The sequence below is a fragment of the Phascolarctos cinereus genome, unplaced genomic scaffold (assembly GCF_003287225.1).
Source record: "Phascolarctos cinereus isolate Bilbo 61053 unplaced genomic scaffold, phaCin_HiC Scaffold_9;HRSCAF=440, whole genome shotgun sequence".
In the NCBI taxonomy this organism is placed as follows: domain Eukaryota; kingdom Metazoa; phylum Chordata; class Mammalia; order Diprotodontia; family Phascolarctidae; genus Phascolarctos; species Phascolarctos cinereus.
The window spans coordinates 23,455,348-23,477,064 of NW_027556402.1; the positions used below are offsets into that span (position 1 = coordinate 23,455,348).

The 21,717-nt window shown below is 40.3% G+C and overlaps 1 long non-coding RNA gene across 2 annotated transcripts in view; it reads left to right on the plus strand.

Moving 5' to 3' along the window:
* The window catches only part of LOC110209730 (uncharacterized), a 114,915-nt gene that overhangs the window by 71,141 nt on the left and 22,057 nt on the right, over positions 1-21,717 (plus strand). The window contains exon 2 of one of the 2 annotated variants that reach the window (XR_002324903.2): positions 16,409-16,564. This is a non-coding gene — a long non-coding RNA (uncharacterized LOC110209730). Of the gene's footprint in view, positions 1-16,408; positions 17,120-21,717 lie in introns of those variants that run through there. The other variant, XR_002324902.1, reaches the window with a different exon arrangement.

The following is a 21,717-nucleotide window of genomic DNA, read 5'->3' on the forward strand; positions in this document are numbered from 1 at the left end:
ACATCGTTTAGTCATTGTGTGCATTCTTAGCTCTCTTTCAGTTGGTGTAAGTCTTTCCATGCTTCTCTGTATACATCATTTCTTATAGCACATTGACATTCTATTATATTCATGAACTACAATTTGTTTAGCTGTTCTTCAGTTGATGAGCATTCCCTTTGTTTACAATTATTTGCTATCACAAAAAGTGATGCTATAAATATTTAATGCATATAAGGACTTTCACCTACTTTGATATAGGCCTAGTAGGGAATCATTGGGACAAAGGATATGCATATTCTGGTCACTTCATTTTCATGATTCCATATTGCTTTCCTTAACAATGTAATAGCATGCTTATTCACTCCAACACCGATCATTTCTATCTTTTGTTATCTTTGCCAATTATCAGGGGGTGAGGTGAAACCTCAGGACTGTTTTGATTTGCATTTTTATTATATTAGTGATTTTTAACACTCTTTTATACAGTTATTAATAGCTTGTGATTCTTCTTTTAAGAACTCTTCACATCCTTGTTCATATCTATTTCTTTATTGGGAAATGGCTTTTGATCTTCTATATATCCTTTTGTTATTCAGTTATGTCCAACTCTTTATGACCCCTTGTGGCAGACAGAGGTTATATGACTTGCCCATGGTAATCTAGCTAGTGTCTGAGGCTGGATTTGAACTGAGATCTTCCTGCCTCCAGGTTTAGGTCCCATCCACTGTACCACCTAGCTCACTTTACAGATGAGGAAATTGAGACAACCCGGATTAAGTGACTTGATCAGCATCACACAGCTAATAAATGTCTGAGGCTAGATTTGAACTTGGGTCTTCCTGACTCCAGGTTGAGCACTCTATCTACTGTACCACCTAATTGCCCTATATATCCTTTAAGTACATTTATAACCTGACCCCCTCCTACCTTTCCAGTCTTCTTATGCTTTACTGCCCACTATATGCTCTATGATACTTGCTATTCCAAGACACTAAATCTCCCAATGCCATGCACTTCCCATGGCTGTCTTCCATTCCTGCAACGTTTTCCTTCCTTATCTCCACTTCCTGGCTTCCTTGATTTCCTTCGGTCCTCAGCTAAAATCCCATCTTCTGCAAGAAGCCACTCCTAATATCCCTTAACTGGAGAAACTTCCCTCTGAGATTACTTCTGATTTCTCCTGTAAATATTGTTCGTACGTAGCTGTTGCTTATTCTACCACTATTGGATTGTAAGCTCCTTAAGGGTGCGGACTGTTTTTGCTTTCCTTTATATCACCAGAGTTTAGCACAGTGCCTGACACATAGTAGGTGGTTAATAAATAAATGCTTATTGACTTGACTATTGCTGAAGTCTTTTACACCTGGAATGTACTTCCTCCATAACTCTGTCTCATTAAATTCTTCTCCCTTCAAGACTTAGCACAAGCATCACTGTCAGGAAGCCTTTCCCGATTTCCTAAATTGGTAGCGCCCATCATCCCAAACCACCTTGTAATTAATTACTTTATAATTACATTCTTCATAGTCACGCTATGTATGCTTATGTGTGTATCTTTTGTTTTCCCAATTAGAATGTAATCTCCTTGTGAGTCGGAGTTGTTTCATTCATTTTGTTTGTATCCTCAGTGCCTGGCACATAGCAGGCCTTTAATAAATCCTGGTTGATGGAATAAATCCTGGTTGATTGTTTCCTCAAGGAAATGATACATTTTGGAAAATGCTAACCAGCTGGTATGCAGCCTGAGGTTTCTATTAATTTTAATCAGTTCTGACCCATCTTCTTATTTTCCATTTTGTAGTAACATGTACTTTTAAACATGAACAGTCTCAAAATCTAATCCCTTATTACCAACTGCTTCTTGGACATTTCCAAATGGCTGTCCAATAGTTACTTCCAACTCAACATGTCCAAAATGGAACTCATCATCTTCCTTCCAGCCCCAGCTGGACCCAAGCCTACCCCATTTATGAATCTCTTTTATGTTGTTGAAGGTACTCTACTATCCTTATAATTGCTCAAATTTGAAACCTTGGAGTCACTTCCAACTCTTTCCTTTCCTTCACCCCCCATACCCAGTTAGGCACTGAGTTTTGAGGATTCTATTTCCACAGCATCTTCTACAAATGCTAACCAGGGGGCTTTGTATTTTTATCTAGAGGCAATAGGGAACCACTAGAGCTTTCTGAGCAAGAGAGCAGTAAGTACAGATCCCATCCAGTTATCCACCCTGGATATCTCACCATCTTCTCTACCATTGGCCCCTTCTTCCAACTTTGAATAGCAGTATCTAAACCAGACTTCTTGAGACCTTACCTTATTTAGTCCACTACATTTTGAAACTGTGCTCTGGGGTTAAACTGCACTCACCATTTTATGAAAACTTTATGGTTTTCTGTATTTTAACAAAAGTTTTTCAGGCTAATTGTCATTCCATGCAGTTTTGAGTAGGTCAGGATATGGAACAACCATCTTTGCTGGTTATAGCATTTTGTTTGGGGTCAGTGGCTGTAGCCCACATCAGGAGGCAGAGAAAGAACCAATTCTTGTTTAGACAAATGGCCCACCCACTCTCCAAGTGGAAAAGAATTATTTAACCAGCCATGGGGGGAAAAACAGATTAGCTCCTTCATCGTTTTCAAACACTTATGGATCGTCCCTTGAGTGCACGATGGACAAATCCTGTTTCATGTCCTTCCTGGCTTGCAGTCTCAGTAAACACAATGATGTGGCTGTACATGATCAAGCCTTACGGCAAGATCTAGATGTACAGAGATGAAAGTTGTACTACCACCACCACCACCACCATCACCACCACCACTACTACTACTACTACTACTACTACTACTACTACTACTACTACTACTACTACTACCACCACCACCACCACCATCACCACTACTACTACTACTACTACTACTACTACTACTACTACTACTACTACCACCACCACCACCACCATCACCACTACTACTACTACTACTACTACTACTACTACCACCACCTCCACCACTACCACCATCACCACTACTACTACTACTACCACCACTACCACCACCACTACTACTACTAGTACCACTATTACTACCACTAGTGCTAGTGCTAGTACTACTACTACTACTACTACTAGCTAGCATATATAGCACTTTAAAGTTTGCCAAGCACTTTATGAATGTTTTTTCATTTGATCCTCACAACAACCCTAGGAGATAAGTGCTATTATTGTTCCCATTATATAGATGAGGAAACTGTGGCAGACAAATGTTATATGACTTGCCCATGGTCATCTTGCTAGTAAGTGTCTGAGGCTGGATTTGAACTGAGGTCTTCCTGTTTCCAGGTTCAGGTCCTATCCACTGTACCACCTAGCTGCCTAGAAATTCAAGAAAAGTAATTTACTAAACATTTAGAAGCAAAACCAATTAAAAAAACCAAACATTGACATCTTCCAGATACATTGAGAATAATTGTAAGTGTATGTCTAGGAGGAATCATGTGAGGATTATGAGGAGATTTGGGAGAAGTCAAAGAGAGATAGGGGAACCTCTTATATATCTCCCTCCACCCAATGTCTAGCAGAATGCTATATGCAAAAAAAGAAGGGTGATGGAAATGCTAATAGTTTCCCTTGGCATCTCTCCACATTTGATTGAGTAAAGGGCTTGGCTTGAGCATGTCCACATCACCTAACATGGAGGCCTCTTCATCCTGTGTTTTCTCACCTTGTGGGTGGCTATAACCTCCTTTGGTTGGCTGCATAGCCAGAAGAGGCAGCATCTTTAAAACTGGAAGACTCTTGTCTTTTATTGATGCACCCAGAGGATGAAGATCACCCATAGTTCATTCACACCATGGGCACCATAAACTGAACTTAGAGGGGCCATAGCTCATCTTCCTACCCATGCCTCTTTTACCACACCTCTGAGGAATGGGCCTGGGACTATTTGTTTCTGTTCTATAGTCTATGTTCTGTTCTGTTTTCTTTGTCTTTCTCACTTTCTAAGTACAGGTAGGATTCCCACCAGACCAGGAGTTAGAGTCATGGTGACTTTGGAGGTCAGGATGCCAGGAGGAATGGTGCAGCTACCTAGCCAGGTAGGGAAGCCCTGAGGAGCCCAGAGTGCCTTGGACTTGGGCCTAAGGGAGACTTTGGATTTGGAATTGGGACTGTGTACTCTATAAAAACTAAGACAAGCCCTTCCCCTTTCCAGAAGCTGAGGTTGTGCAAGGAAGGAAAGAGGATTAAGCTAACATATTGGACAGAAAGCTTGTATATTTGTGATTATACTTTGGAAGTAAATATTTCCTTGTAAAAGCTAATCTGACTGTTATGGTTAAGTGGTGCTGCTAAGAGAGGGACCTCACACCTCCACTTGGGGGAACACAGTGGATAGGGTTAGCAGAGAGCCGAAATACCCCAAATGCCCTTAAAGGTACAGGAGAACCCTGGGGAAGGGATGAAATAGAAACTACCTGGCCTTTAGGCAGTACAGACCAGGTTTGTTTAGCATCACTATTGTAATGTCACCTAAGATTGAGTCAAGGGATATAGGATTCTTCTAGCTGCTATTTGACTCCATTTTGTATCTTGCTAAATATGCTGCCTAGAATATGGAGCAGATTTCCGATAAAGTTCAAAAAAAAAAAAAAGGAAAAGTTAGTTTGAAAAACAGTCTTTTTCTTGTTTAACCAAATTAAAAGTACCATCTAGTGACTACAACAGTACAAATAAAAGCAGCACTCAGACACAATAAGACATAGGTCATGGGTCATATACAATATTGGTGCCAAATTACTAAAGTTAAAGCACGTCTTTCCTTTCTCTTCATAATCATCGGTTTATGAAATTGAAAATTGTCCTGTGATATCAGTTATGATCCCTCTCTTAGACAATTTTGCTTAACCATTTTTTAGCAAACATACTTTATGAAGAGTTTGGATAACTGCAGTTAGGAAGTGCCTGCTTTGTTGAAGAAATTCATTACTTTTGCTTTTGTTTACAAATTTTTTAATTCCAATTTGATTTATTTTCAGCTCTGAATTCTGTCCCTCCCACTTCTCTTTCCCTTCATTGAGAAAGCGAGACAAACAAAACCTATTACAAATATCTATCATTAAAATTTCAAAATAAACAGTTTCTGGTGTTGGGCTGCAGTGGCCTACTTGCTAGTTCTGTTTCTCTTCTAAAGACAAAATTCCCGGGACATGAGAGGAAGGTGGTTTTTGCAAGGGTTAGTATTTTTGTTGTAGATGTGTATATATAGGTATTCAAAAAATAGTCTGTGTATTTAAGCATTGATTCAAAACATTTATATATAGCTATATATATGTATATATGTATATATATGTATATGTGTTTATATCTATATCTCTCTCTATAACAATATGTATGTATATATTTATATATGTATGCGTATATTGTATATACATAACACATACATACATATATGTGTATATATGTGTGTGTATATATGTACATGTATATATGTATATTTATATATGTGTTTATCTCTCTCTGCATATGTATATCTGTATGATGAAGCACAAACTAAGGAGGAAATGTATTTTGTCTCTCCCTGACATCCTCTCTGTGATCTTCGTATTGTGCCTTCTTTTTCTACTTTGTCCTGATCCTTCTTCCCATGCCTTTCCCCCTTACCTCTTCCTTCTGCCCATGCCCAATGGAGTCTCCACATCTTCTGGCTTGTAATTTGTTGCAAATCAGCTGTCAGTGTCATGGCGATGATGAGAGGTTGGCTCATCTCTGGCTGAGGGTAATGGCCTTAAAAGTCACCGAGTCAATGTCAATGGGATCGCTCCAATTCAATCATGGAGCTGAATGAGAGATGGCACCTGCTGACATTAGCACTCATCTTGAGCTCAAGCATCTGGGCCCTAGTAAATAACCATCAGTGGGTGGGTCCGGGGGACAGGTCATTAGCCCCACGAAAAATAAATATCGCTTCCCTTGATGGCTGCGAGTAATTTAGCTCAGACGAGGAAATTTCACCCTAGATTAAGTATGATGAGCCAATATCAGTCAGAGGAGGCCAAACAGTGAGAGCTTGATGAGATAGAGGGAAATTTATATGCAGCTGGCTGAATGTGAGATGAGCTTAAGGAAATGATGGACTCTTTTCGGCCACAGTCATATATGCAGGCTCCGCTTGGTCTTATCTTCATCCCCTGCCCCTTCTTTTTTAAAGTGGAAGCGGGAGGGGGAAGGGGATTCAAAGAGAGATGAGAAAGGAGGAAGTCTGGGCCTGAATAAGGCTTTGCTTTTCTTTTTGTCCTTTACCCTGCAATGTCACGGAGTAGTGAGTTGTGCCAGCCCGCTGCATGGAGGAATAAGCTTGCCATGCCTGCAGGCTTTCCCAGGACACGAGGAAGCCAGGCCTCCCCTCCTGTGAGAGCAGACTAAGATTTAATTGTTTTGGAAACCCTGAAGGCCCTTAACCAGCTGAAAAGGGGCTGGGACAAGAAGGGAGGGTGGGAGTGGGGAGGGGTGTACCTCCTTTTCGATGCCGAGGAAGGGAGAGAAACCATCCTGCTCGCTACAGCCATGCATCTTTTTATTTGTCCCACTTATGTGATCCATCAAAAGCTGAGTGGATATTAATAGTCGGTCTTTATTAGAAGCAGTTTAGCTCACTTTAGAATCATATTTTATATCTATAGGGAGCTGCCCTTGGCCCACCCTCTCTCTCGTTGGACTAGATATATCTCTAAAGCTGGAGTAGATGTTTCCCACGTATTCATTATGAACAGAAGATGAGCCGACTGTAGGCATCTGAGCTCTTTTGTCCACCCCTTTGATCAAGAAGTATTTTAATGTGTTATGAGTTAGGTAGGGCAGTGGAAAGAGTGCAGGATCAGGAGTCAGGAACACCTGATTTAAAATCTTGACTCAGATCCCAACTAGATGTGTGACTCTGGGGAAGTCATTTAATCTATGTTTAAATATGTCTCAGTTTCCTTATCTGTAAAATGGGGATAAAAATAGCACCCACCTCCTGGGGTTGTTGTGAGGATCAAGTGGGATACATATCATCATCATCATCACCATCACCATCATCAGCATCATCGCCATCATCGCCATCATTGCCATCACCACCAGTGGGAGGAAATTCCGTAGGACATGCTGAAATTTTTTCCTGTCTGATCATCAGAAAGCAATTCTGCACCATTTTAAAAGCTGTGTTTTAATGTCAAGGGAAATGGTTTGGTAACAGAAAAAAGACGGGTTGATAAATTGCTCAGCTCAATGCTTTACACGTAATTGGTGCTTAATAAATGTTTGTAGAATGCTGTATGCTTATGATAGAGTGCTAAATCGTGTGGTACAGGCAGCCACATTACAGGACAGTGATGATAAAGGGTTCATTGTGCAGGTCAGACAATAAGGGCCAAAGGAGTCAAGGGGAGAGATTAATACGGACTCAAATCATCAGGGAATCCTGATCATAAAGGCTTTCCTCATGGAGGCATCTTGGTTTTGGTCTTTGCTTATCGGATCCTTTTCCATTTGATTTATAATACTTAAATGGGAAAACTGGTTTCATGGCTCTTCCATCACCTAAGTTTTAGGGAATTCCTGAAGGATCTGAGAACAATTTGAGTCCAACCCCTTTATTTTAAAGACAAGGAAGATGAAGCTCAGGGGCACAGAGCTAATAAGTATCTGAATCAAGGTTTTGGCCTATGACCTCCTGACTTCTAATCCTGCTACGAATCTAAAACAGCTCCCTGACTTTCTGCTTGCTCCCAGTCAAACATGGAGGAGCTTTGGGGAAGTTTCTGGCCTTATGGTGACCCATTGTTGAAAGGACTTGACATTTTATTTTATTGATTGATTGATTGATTCATGTATTTATTTTAGTGAGGCAATTGGAGTTAAGTGACTTGCCCAGAGTCACACAGCTAGTAAGTGGGAACTTGGCATTTTAGGATGACATGGAAAACTTTGAGTAGTCCCTTGGGTCTCAGCCTCCCCTTATGATAGTGAAAGAAGGGCAAGGAGGAGACAGGGCGTTCTATCTATTAAAAGAAGCAGCAGCTTCCTACTGACCTATTCCCCCAGACTCTGCTGCTGCAGTCATAGCTAATCTTCACTCCAGTGGGTGCTGCTGCATCACTTGCACATCTCAGGGCCTCCTGAATGTATAAGGCCAGTAAGCAAAGGAAGGAAATGCAAAAAAGTTGGGAGCTTTCAGGGACCCAGATGCAAGCTCACGTGGTTGTGGCTCCCACCCCTACATGCCAGATGGGAGGGATCACCGTGATGTGAGGTAGAGAAGGACCCTGTCTTCTCCTGCTTATTGGAATTACATCTCGTCACCTGGAGAGCTGCACCCAAGAGTCTAAGCTGCAAAGTAAGCTTTTTGAGGCTAAATATTGTCGTGTTTGCTAGTATTTGTATCCCCAGTGCTTAGCATAATGCCTGGCACAAAGTCAACATTTAATACATCCTTTACCTCTCTCCCTCCATATCTATCTATCTATCTATCTATCTATCTATCTATCTATCTATCTATCTATCTATCTATGTGATTCTATTTATGTGTGTGATTTTGTCTACGTGTGTGATTCTATCTATTTCAGTCTGTGTGTTAGTCTATCTTCTATTTGTATGATTCTATTTATTTATCTGTGTGTTTCTCTCTGTTTATCTATCTGATTCTATCTATGTGTGTGATTCTATCTATCTTTCTATCCTTATCTCTCTATCTCTCTGTCTCTGTCTTTCTCTCTTCCACATAATACTAACATGCTAAGTCCTTTCAGCAGTGGTCACTGCATGGCTGGAAGCAGCTGCAAAGCTCCCCTATGACCAAATTGAAGAAGACAGAGGCTATTTGTCCGTGTTCTACACATATATAATAACTATAAAATGGAAATGGAAAGAGCAGTAAGATAAAACTGAGTGCTGTGTAAGCATGGTGACCAGAGCATCATTGAACAAATGCACCTTTCTCCTTTCATGGAGGTAGAGACTTTGGTTCGGAATAGTGTGATATGCTAGCAGACATGGCTAAAGTATCAGTTGGTTCTACTGAACTGCTTTTTTTTATTTTGTTACAACAGAAGGTTCCCTAGGAACAGGAGGGATATTTTCAGAAATAAATGTGAAAGAAAAAGAAAGATATAAATAAAATGAATGACAAAAAAAGAAAAAAATGAAAGAATGGAAGACAATTTATTGTTCTTCAGATAATTAAAAAAAAGAGTGTAAATATGCTTTCAGATAGGACAATAGCAACAATTAATCAGCCAATAGAGATAAACAGGGAAACTACGTTATATTCAAGAACACGTACAGTGGTACAATAATATTGTTAAATGCACATTTGCATACATAGCATAGAATCCAAATTGTTAAAGGGACAGCTAACATAAATGAAATATAAAAGAGACATTGATAGTACAATTATTATAGGTAACTTTATTATTCCTTCAATGCAAATTTTTATCTTTGAAAACATATCTGATGAAGCCTGGGGTTCTCCACATGACTGAAACTTTAAGTGACTTTCTTGGACAGGACAGATGTCAAATAACAGGAGTAAGGCCAGATCCCATAATTCTTCTCCTAGCTTCCTCTCATTTGTTCCTGCCGCTGGGTTTATAAGGCTGTGGGCTCAAGTGATCTAGGAGGGAGTACAGGTTTAAACATCACTATCTTTCTGTCTGTCTCTGTCTCTGTCCCTCTCACATTCTTTGTTTATCTCTCCCATTTATTGTCTTGGCTGGCTTAAAACTTTGTAGTCACCACCTCATTGTTCTCTTGATTACTTTCCTAGGGGGGTGGGGTGGGGGGGGTGTCTATGGCCTGAGCCATTCTGATTGAATCTATTATATTGGTTCCAGACCAACTTTACCTCCTCCCAATTACTTGTTATGCAAAAGACAGTAAGGGGTGGCTAGCAGAGATGTTTATATGAGTAAGCCATAAGGCAGAAATCCAGGGAGTTATATAGGTCGGGGTGGATGACAGAATACACAAGCATAAATGGACTCTTCTACTCAGATAGCAAGATAAAATCTCAACTAAATAAAAACCTTAAACACAGACTGTACAAAGCTAAAATAAGAGGAGAAACTATTGATTGGAGAAAACTGCAGCAGACATCAACTCCCTATATATGAAAGTCTGGCATCTACAGTATATATAGGGAGTTGATACAAACCTATAATAGGCTATTCAAAGACATGAACAAAAAAGTTTATTAAAGAAATCCAAATGATCAACAACATGAAAAAAGGTCCAAATAGTTAATAAGAGGTTTTTAAAAATTATTTTTATTGTAAATCCAAAGAAATCTGAAGTTTCACTTTCAACCTGTCAGTTTGTTAGTATTGACAAAGACGCAAACAGCTAACATTGGAAGAACTATGAAAAGACAGGTATGGCCATATACAACTGATAAGGTTGTAAATTGCTTCAACTGTTCTGCAAAACTGTTTGCCATTTCGTAAGCAAAATTACTAAATTGTTCATATTATCTGGCCAGGAGATCCTACTATTCAATATGTACCCCAAGGAGATCAGTGATAGAAAGACCACATATACCCCCACACACACACACACTCACACAAAACATACATATATACATACAAATACATGTGTACACACACACGTACTTGTAGCAAGACTTTGGACTGACTCTTCCAGAGCAAGGCTGGCTACATCTTCCCTTTTGGGTCTTAGGAGTACCCTTGAGTTACAGGTAAAGGTGATTTTCTCTAGTGGTATTTATCAGCTCAAGCACCTATTTCAGGGTGCTTTCCCCATTGTTAGCCACCAGTTCCATTTAACTATATCATAGACTCTTAATAAATGCTTATGGACTGACTAACAAGTAACATCAATTAGCTTTGACAAAGGGATATTTACTACAATCATATATATAGTAGGAACACAAATTACAAATATTCCTGCCCTCCCCCTATCTACAGTACCTGGGCATGGTCTTACCATACCATCTTGGTCTTTGGGGAGCGTGGGATCAGATTTAATGCAGTTTCTACATAGCATTCATCCCACCAAATTTTCATCCAAAATTCAACATAGCTGACTGATGAATGATACACCTCTGCTTTTGTTGGACTGAACCAGAAAGGTTGCTCTGGATTTGACTCCTCACTGTCTAGCTTCTAACAAATCCCAGCATGGATTCCAGCTGCTGGTCTTTGGGTGACTTGCTTTCCTGACTTTTCAAAGTTCACAGGATCAGAAACAATAGACACAATAGAGATAGAAGTATTAGCAGGGTCATATACTCTTGGCTTAATGCTCGGTCCAGATAAGAGAAGACTCAAGGCCCCTTCCTCACCTAGCAGTCCTCTGCATCTCTTCATCTTTCTTGAATTCCAGTTAGGCTGGAAAGAGAGAAAGATACAGAGTGAGTGGCCAGTTCTGTATTATCAGACAATTAAAAGATTTTTTTCATCTTCCCAATTCTCAGAATATACTATGCATATTTATAAGGAGGGGGATCATTTCTTGGTTACACACTGAAATATTAATAGAAGCACTTTTTGTAGTGGTGAAAAGCTGTAAACAGAGACTACAGTATATCAATTAATCTATAAATATTTATTGTGTACCTATTATGTATCATGCACAATGCTAAGCTCTGGAGATACAAAAAGAGGCAAAAGACAGACCCTGCCCTCAAGGAGCTTACAATCTAATGGGGAAACAACATATATACAAAACACACTATATACAGAATAAATAGAAAATAATTAAAAGAGGGAATGCATTAGAATTAAGAAAGATTAGGGAAGACTTTCTCTAGAAGGTGAGATTTTAGATAGGATTTAAAGGAAGCCAGGGAGGTCATTTCAGGCATGGGGAATAGCCAGAGAAAATGTCTGGAGCCAAGAGATGGAGTGCATTATTGTTGGAACAGCCAGGATGCCAGTGTCACTGAATTGAAGAGTACATATGTGCTAACAGTAAGGTGTAAGAAGACGGAAAGGTAGGAAAGGATTAGGTTATGAAGGGATTTGAATGCCAAAGAGAGCATTTTGTATTTGCGCCAGGAGGCAATAGGGAGTTTATTGAATGGGGGGGTGGGGACTGACACAGTCAGACCTTGCTTCAGGAAAATCACTTTGATGGCTGAATTGAAGATAGATCACAGTGAGGAGACACTTGAGGCAAGCAGACTCATCAGCAGGATACACAATGGTCCCAATGTGAAGTGATAAGACCCTGTACCAGAGTGATGTCAGTATCTGAGGAGAGATGAGGATGTAAAGATGTTGCAAAGGTATAATCAACAGATTTTGGCAACAGATTGGATATTGGGGGGAGGGGGCAAGAGATAGTGAGGAATTTAGGATGACACCTAGGTTGTGAGCCTGAAGGACTGGGAAGATGGTGTTGCCCTCTGCAGCACCAGGGAAGGTAGGAGTAGGGGGAAAGATAATGAGCTCCACTTTGGAAATATTGATGGTAAGATCTCTACTGTACATCTGATTTGAGATATCTGAAAGGCAGTTGGAGATGTAAGCTTTGGAGGTCAGCAAAGATTTTGAGTCATCTAGATGGTAATTAAATCCATGGGAATTAATGAGATTACCAAGTCAAATAATATATAATATAAAGAAAAGAAGGCCCAGGACAGAACCTGGAGGGACAACTATGGTTCGAGGGCATAATCTGAAAGAGGATTCAGCAAAGGAAAAAGAGGAGTGGTCAGCTAGGTAGGAGGAGGAGTAGGAGACACTGGTGTCTGGAAAACCTAAAGAGAAGATAGTATCAAGGAGAGAGTTCTCAACAGTGTCAAAGGCAGCAGAGAGGTCAAGGAGATTGAGGATGGAAAAAAACCCATTGTTTTCAGCAACTAAGAGATCATTAGTAACTTTGAAGAGAACAATTCAGTGGAATCCCAAGGTTGGAAGCTGGCTTGTAAGGGGTTAAGAAGAGAATGAGAAGAGAGAAAGTGGAGGCACTTAATGTAGAAGACCTTTTGAATGCATTTCACTGTAAAGGGTAGAAGAGATATAGGACAATAATTAATGATGACTAAAGGATCAAATGAGGGTTTTGTTAAGATGGGGAAGACATAGGCATGTTTGTAAATAAGAAATGAGCCAGTAGACAAGGAGAGATTAAAATTAAATAAATAACAAAGTGAGGATTACAGAGGGGGCAGTCTGTTGGAGGAGACAGGTTAGGATGGAATCATTCAAGTAGAGGAGTTAGCCTTGGTAGGGAGTAAGGCCACTGCATCATGTGAGACAGAAGTGAAGGAAGAGAGAGAGAGTGGCAGAAGATAGCTGAATGATAGGACATGAGGAAGAGGAGAAAAGAGAGAATTCATGGTGAATGATTTCAATATATTCTGTATACTATGAAGCAAAGTTTTCAGCTGAGACAGTGAGGGGAGGGGAAGCCATGGAAGGTTTGAGGAGGGATGAAAAGGTTTGGAGGAATTGCTGTGGAAAGTGAAATAATAAGTTTATAAAAGGGGGTATAATAGGATTGCCTAACAACAGAGAGGGACCAGATGAAGTTATGGAACATAAATGTGGGCATGGGAAGTTAACTGGTGCAGTAGATAGAGCACCAGGCCTGGAGTCAGGAAGACATGAGTTCAAATCCAGCCTCAGACACTTACTAGCTCTGTGACTCTGGGCAAGTCACTTAACCCTGTTTGACTTAGTTTCCTCATCCGTAAAATGAGCCGGAGAAGGAAATGGCAAACCACTCCAATATCTCAGCCAAGAAAACCCCAAATATGGTCACAAAGAGTTGACAAGACTGAAAGATTGAACAACAAAACATAAATTTGTAGTAGACTCAGTCAGAATGGTTGCATGATTTTCAGCAGCATGTGAGTAGGAGAGAAGGTGGTGAATGGTGGGAGTCATCCAAGGCTGAGGCTAGGCTGAGTATAATCAGTGGTATGAAAAGGGAGATAGAAATTCGAAAGGGAAGGACAGTGTAGAGTTGTACTGATTCACCAGGAGGCCAAGGTAGGGGAAAGAGGAGAGTGGTTAGTGCAGGGGAGATGGCCTGAAAGAGAATTGAGATATCGTGGGTTTGGAGGTCATGGTATGCACAAAAAGTAGAGTTTTATAAGGAAAGGCAGAGGAAGAAGCAAAAAATCAGTGGATTATGGTCAGATAGGGAGATTTCAGAATTTTTGAGCATAAAAGTACATTTGTGGGTGATGGCAAGATCAAAGGTGCAGCTGTCTTTTTGCATGGCTGAGGTGAGACGGAGTGGGTCATAAGAAATGAGAAGGTTGAACTGAATGGTTATGATATTTGAGGGAAAGTCAATCTGTATATCGAAAGCCCCTAGAATGAGGGCAGGAATTGGGGAAGAGAAAAACATTTTGATCCAGGTATCACACTCATTGAGGAAATTAGGGGAGTGACATGGGAATCTGTAGCTAACAGCTACCAGGATTTTGATTAGGTGGTAGATGTGAATAGCATGAACCTCAAAGGAAGAGAAATTACCGACTAATGGAGATGGAGGAGAATCTAGAAGTGGCAATGGGGAGGAAAGAGTGTTCTGATTCCGCTGCTTCAACCAGTGAGCCAAGTGGAATGAGGGAGGGTGCAGCCAGTACTGGAAAGGGTGACCAAGGAGGCTGTATCATTAGGAGTCTGGATACCCTTTGACACTGTTAATCCCCTGTTTCTCCTTGACACTCTGTTCCTCTAGGTTCTCATGACTCCTTTGCTGCATCTTCCAGCTCACTCTGAGAGTCCCACAGGGCTCTTTCCTGGATCTTCTTCTCTTTCCCCTCTATATTATTTTACTTGGTGATCTCACCAGCTTCCATAGACTCAATTATCATCTCTATGATGATGATTCTGAAATCTTTTTACCCAGCCCTAATCTCTCTGCTGACCTCCAGTTTCATATAAACAATTGCCTATTGATTGCCTTGAAATGTACGTTCTGTAGACGCCTTAAACTCAAACCGTCTAAACCCAAATTCATTATTTTTTCTCTCCCTGACCTCCCTTCTTCCTAATTTCCTCATTACTGTCAAGGACACTCTACCAGTCGCTCAAGCTTACAACTTAAGTGTCATCCTTGACTCTTCACTTTTTTTTGCTTCCCATATCCAATTTGAAGGCAAGGTCTATTGATTTTGCCACCATGCCATCTCTCCCATAGGCCTCCTTCGCACCTGTGACCCAGCCGTTACCCTGGTGCAGACCTGAGGTGGTGAGGACTATTGAGGATTATTGCAATAGTTTGCTGGTTGGTCTTTCTGCCATGAGTCTCTCCCCACTCCTGTCTATCCTCCACTCAGCTGTCAAAGTGATGTTCCAAAAGCACAGATTTAACCATGTCAGTCACTTGAGTCAATAAACTTTAATGGGCCTCTATCACTTCATTAAATCTTATATCAAATATAATCACATAAAAAATCTTCTGGCTTTCAAAGTCCTTCATAAGTTAGGTTTCCCACCCCTTCCAGTCATCTTACACCTCACACCTTTTCCTCATACTCTTCAATCCAGTAACGCTGGCCTTCTTTGAGGAATGTCTCAAACATGACACTCCATATTCCAATCTGTGTTTTCTCTGGCTGTCCACCATGGCTGCAATGCTCTCCCTCTACATTTCTGCCTCATGGCTTCCCTGGTTTCCTGTAAATCCCAGCTAAAATCCTTTCTCCTGGAAGCCTTTCCCAGCCCCCCTTAATTCTAGTGTTCTTCCTCTGTTGATTTCCAATTTATCCTGTACATATCTTGTTCATACATGGTCATTTGCATGTTGGCTCCCCCATTATTCTGTGAACTCCTTGGGAGCAGGGACTGACTTCTGACCTTTCTTCACATCCTCAATGCTTAGCATAGTGTGTTTGGACTATAGTAGGTATTTAATAAATGTTTAATGACTGATACAATGTAAATGAAGACAGCGTAGAGAAACAGAATTAAGATAAAATGTAATGACGAATGTTGGTTTCTGATAAAGGCTATTGAGAAAGTCCCACTAGAGAGGAGTAGACAGAAAGGCAGGGTTATATTTAGATACACAGCTAGACTGGAAATCTAGGAAGACATGGGTTCAAATCCTGCTTTGGATACTTACTAGCTCTGTGTCCCTGAGCAAGTCATAGAAACTCTCTGAACTTCATTTTCCCTGGCTTTAAAACTATGAATCCTTATCAGTCACTGTCAAAAGTTCAGGTAGTTGAAATCTTTTATTGTCCTATTTAGTTCTTGGCAAGAGAATAGATCACGGCAGGCAGTTACTTGAAGTGATTAGAAACTAAAAAACAAAATATGCTAAAAATAAAAAAGTACATATTTACAGATGAAACTGAACATGAAATTTACCAAATTAATTTAGTTTTATTACTATTTTATTATAGATGGTTACATGTGTTTTCTGTTATCAAGAAAGTGTGATCAATTCATTTACTCTTTTTGTTTTCAGATGGGACAAACATTCTATGACAGTTCAGATTCAGCTCAGCTATATTCTCTTTCCCCCTTCTCCCTGCCGGAAGACAAAGAAGAATTTTAAACAATGAATTCTGCATAACATCTTGCTGGAGAGAACTCAAATGCCCTAAGGACCTGGTATAAAAATGTATAACAAATAAACATTTAAAGTAAAAAGAGAGAAAAATGGGGGATAATTTAAGGGATTAGTAGTGAAAAGAGATACTGCAGAATTTCACTTAACAGCCTTCTCTTGCTCTAAGAAATTGCAGTCGCTACTCCCTCCATCCCTTTGCCATTTGTCATGCTGTGATGTAAAATCCATATAGGTCTAGAGCTTTAATTCTCTGAATGTTTATCTTTGGCGTTTAACATTTGGTGCAATCAGAACTTGATTTAAGCGTACTCAGTCACCAAAAAAAGGGATTGTTTTCTCTTGGTTTTCTTGCCTATAGAATGTCTTGAGTGGCTAAAACATGGAAAGGCAGTGCCAGGGGCTACATGGTGCGTTTAAAATGAACTCACAGATGAATGTGCGAGGTTTGGGACACAAGGGCCCTAGATTCAGCTCTTTTGATTCTCTGGAGCCAGTTCCCCTCCCCCCCCCCAGCTCAAAATCTATTAGGAAGAGCATTAGCTCTTGACTTGAATCCTCTCTTGATGGACTAATGCTATTATGATGAGAATAAAGGTACTAACTTTATCTGCTTTGTAAGTATAATGTTCATACACTGACTTTTCTTTCACAGGAATATACATATATATATATATATATGTATATACACACACACATATATGTGTGTGCATATATATGTGTATGCATGTGTATGTATATGTATATGCACATATATATGTATATGTAGATAGATATATGATGCCAGCCAATGCAAAATTTGCAGTAAACCATTTAAACAAAAATGGTAGAGGGGCAGCTAGGTGACACTTACTAGCTGTGTGACCCTGGGCAAGTCACTTAACCCCAACTGCCTAACCAAAAAAAAAAAACCCAACAAAAATGGTAGAAACAGTTGCAGCAGCACAAAATATTTGATTGTTCAGTATTGTTCAGTCCCTCTTGTAAGAGCTTTCAGGAATACGGTTTTCTGGATAGCAAGATATTGTGTGGGATAAGCTTCTTGGTATTTAGTTTAGAAGTGACATGTGCCACCCTGCCACAAGTGCCATTTTTTTTTCTGGCTTGGCATCTGTCTTCTGTGTTTGTATATAAGGTGCTATCTCAATAACTAGTTGACAAAGTCATCCAGAAGAAAGGGCTGATGATGAATGGGTTGCCATGATGCAGGTATTATTCACATCCTTCCTGTTGACAGTCAGAACTTCTTTAATGCAGGTTGTCTTCTATCATCTGGAAGCACTTCAGAGGAAGGCATCCCCAATTAAATCTGATGAGGTCATACACTTCCTAATTAGAGGCTAGCCTATTGTGCTGAAATGTAACAGACACGTTCTTCAGGAAGCGGCTCTTCATGCCTAAGTCAGTACAATAAACCCAACTGGGAAAGAGGGGGATCCCTGCTGTAAGAAGGTGCAGTCTGCGGATTTGGGTGCTGAATTGTTGATAGTATATCTTTGTATCATCTACTCCTCTTTTTGGAGAATGTTGTGGTTTTTGGCAGCCCCATCACAGGCTAGGAATTAAAAGTGATAAGAAGGAAATAAACAAACTGATGGTTGCCATCCATTTGAGGGCTCCTGAATGGATTCTGCACAAAATCTTGTGGGAGAGAGCTCAAGTTGGCGTGGAGAGGAAGGTTTGGTGGGAAGAGGTTGATAACATAAACAAGACCCACACCAATTCCAAACAGAATATATAATCAGAGAAGGCTGCATGCACTTCACCATTAGCCAAGTCTACACACAGTGGAAAGGAAGTGTGAAATTTTGATTATGTTTTTAAGATTCTTCCCTCAGCTGCTGGGTTTTTATTATGGCAACAGCTGAGCTAGCACAAGATTGTTAAGCCTATACCATTTGGTATAGCAAGGCCACAATCAATGTCATGCAATTTTCAGCAATAACGACTCTTAATTTATTTATTTTAGGTGGTCACATGGTCCAAGAGATGCAATCATACTTTACACTTATTTAGCATTTTAATGTTTGCAAAGCACTCTCTAACAACAATCCTGTGCTACTAGAGATCCCAACCCCCCAGGAATCAGACACATTAGATGTAGGGTGCTATGGATTACTCAGAGCCATCAGAGCCCTGACCAGGGCACCCCTTTATTCAGGAGACCAAAATGGCTCTCTATTGCCTGTAGGATCAAATCCAAACTCCTCTGGCATTTAAAGTTCTTCACACCTGGCTTTAATCTACCTTCTAATCAAACTAGCTTTGCTATTCCTCACACTTAATGTTCTGTCTACTTGTCTTGTTACTTTTGCAAACTCTTTCTACCATACCTGAGATGGATGTCCCTCCTGCTTTCCTCCGCTTTTTTGTACCCCTGGTGACCTTCAAAGCTCAGTTCAAGTGTCATCTTTCACATAAGTCTTTCCATATCCCTCCAGCTACAATACTTTCTCACTGAAATTGCCCTTGGTATATGCTTTTATGTACTTATCAGATACTTCTCCTGGTAAGGCTTGTGGACCATTGACACCCATTGCTAAGCAAGTTCTTCTATGTCTGTTAAGGATTGTGTTGTAGGCGTAACTCTAAAGGCAGCACCCTCGTAGTTCAGGTTCAATGTTGGGATGAAATGACACATTCGAAAGTCACTAAACATTTGACAAAGGGTAAGGTTTCCTTTGCCCAAACACAGCAAGGGTAAAAGTGGCTTTCAGCCTCTCTTCTGCAGCTCCCCTTTGTGGCCATCTAGAAACTGAGTCTGGTCAGTGAGTCATCAGGGTATGGTGACTCAGTAGTCCCAAGCACCCATCATGGCTGAGAGTCTGAAAGGCACCAATTACAGAGGGCTGGGATCTTTTATGCCCTCAAATCAGGAAGCTGCCTCATGGAAGCTGGGGCTAATCATGTTGCATCAGGCAGGGAGGAATCTGAATCAGGGAAGTTCTAGTGGCTGAGTCAGAAAACTTCTGGTCCTATCACAGACTGCCTCAGACTGATCTAACCTCATTTCTCATAAAGACTTGTTGACTTAGTCATTGGCATTTTCACGTGTTCATTTGTTTGTGGCATGAGGAAGAGAGGCAGCTCTTATAGTCACATAGGAGAGAGTGTTCTTTCCTTGGGCAGGGCTGTAATCCCCATTCCCTAGCCCATTATTAAGAAAAGTTAATTGTTAAGGGCAGAATTATGAGGAATGTGGGCCATTTAAACTTTCTCATTGGACAGTGAACCTAATGTAGTAACTCCTGGGTTTGCACTTATATGTACACATATTATCTCCTCCTGATATGATGTGGGCTTCCTTGAGGGAAGGGATTTTCTGGTTTTTGTCCTTATATTTCCAGCATCCCACATAGCATCTGGCACATAGAGGTACTTAAGAATGCTGAATATTTGATTGAAAAGCTGAGAACTAGATGCAAGTGACAACTTGAGGTCTCAGCTCCCAGAAACTGAGAATGAAGTATATGTTCTCAGTGGAGATTAGGCCTTTGGGGACCAGTCAGTCAGGTATTTACTGACTCATATGCCTGAACTGGTTATTGAAGAAGAATGAACTGACATTATCTTCCATCACCACAGGACCCTTGAAGATGGGAGGCCCAGTCAGATGCTACTTCTGCCATCAAGAACAAGTCATGCCAGGCTAGCTTCATTTCCTTCTGGGACTAGATTACTAAACTAGTAGATAAAGACAAAATATCTTGGATTATTTTTATGGAGAAGACCAAGATATATTATCAATAATAATAATAATAATAATAATACAGTCAGCTGGGTTCAGAACTGGTTGTATGGACAGGCTAGAAGAGTATGTGTTAATGGCTCAATGTCAATGGGGCAAGAGGTGTCCAGTGGAGAGCCCCAAGTATCTGTGCTTGGTCCTGTGCCATTTAGAATTTTTATTAATGATTTAAATAAAGGTATACATGGTAGCCTCACTGAATTTCCAGGTAATACAAATCTGGGAGGGATAGCTAACCAAGTGGATTGCAGTCAGGATCCAGAAAGATTTTGACAGGCTAGATCGTTGGAATGAACCTAATAAATATGAGACTCAAGAGGGATAATTGTGAAGATAGCAATTATTCTCAAAAATAGCTTGGGGAATTAGTGAACTGCGTGTATGATATGGTAGCCACAAAAGCCTGCGTAGACTTAGGCTGCATTAAGAGGGCACTGGAGAAGAAAATGGCAAATCACTCCAGTATCTTTGCCAGGAAAACCCCATGGACAGTTGGTCTGAAAAGTCAGGGAGATTAAGATGTGACTGAATGATTGGAGGGTAATAACATCAATAATAAGAGGGCATAGCTTTTAGGAGTGGGGTGACGTTCCTGCCAAAGAAACACAAAGATACCTCATCAGGCCTCATCCAGAATGTTATGTTCAATTCTGGGGCCCACAGTTTAAGGAAAACATTACTAAGATGGATTGGTTGAAAGAAGTGGGCATGTCTACCCCGCAGAAAAGGCCTGCTATTTTACAGAAGCATAGTGTAGGACATGACCCTTATGTATATGCCTGACCTATGAGATAGGACATCACCAAGTTTCTTCAGCCAGTCTGAACACTACTCCTGTGCAGTATCATTCCATTTCATCCACCAGATCATTGGAGATCTCTAAATTGATCAAGGCTTTTTCACACTTAGTTGGAATGCCTTTGATTGACTTACCTTTGATTGATTGATTGAAATGCATTCCCACCAGTTAGGGCACCAGGGCATAGCAATTTATCACTTACTTTAGGTGGGATGGGGATAATTTGATTGATTTACTCAATAGACCTCTACCTCTATAAGCAGAAAACACACTGACAAAAAAGATTCCTGACTAATCTCATTCACAGGTGGTGTAAAACTCGAATAGAAATGGGGCCACTAATCCATATATAGGGATCCCTGTGGCCCTTATATTAATTTAGTTTTAAAATGTAATATTATCTATGTTTTATTATATTTTTATTTTGTTAAATATTGCCCAATTACATTTTAATTTTATTCAGCCTTGTTTTTCATCTTTGCCATACACCATCAATACAATTCTTTTTGCCAAATGAGATAATGGATGTAAAGTACTTTGCAACATCAAAGCATTAAAAAATGCTTCTCCTCCTCCTCCTCCTCTTTCTCTTCCTTCTCATATTTTCCTTCCTTCTCCCTTCCTCCTCCCTTCCTGCTCCTCTTCCTCCTCTTCCTCTAC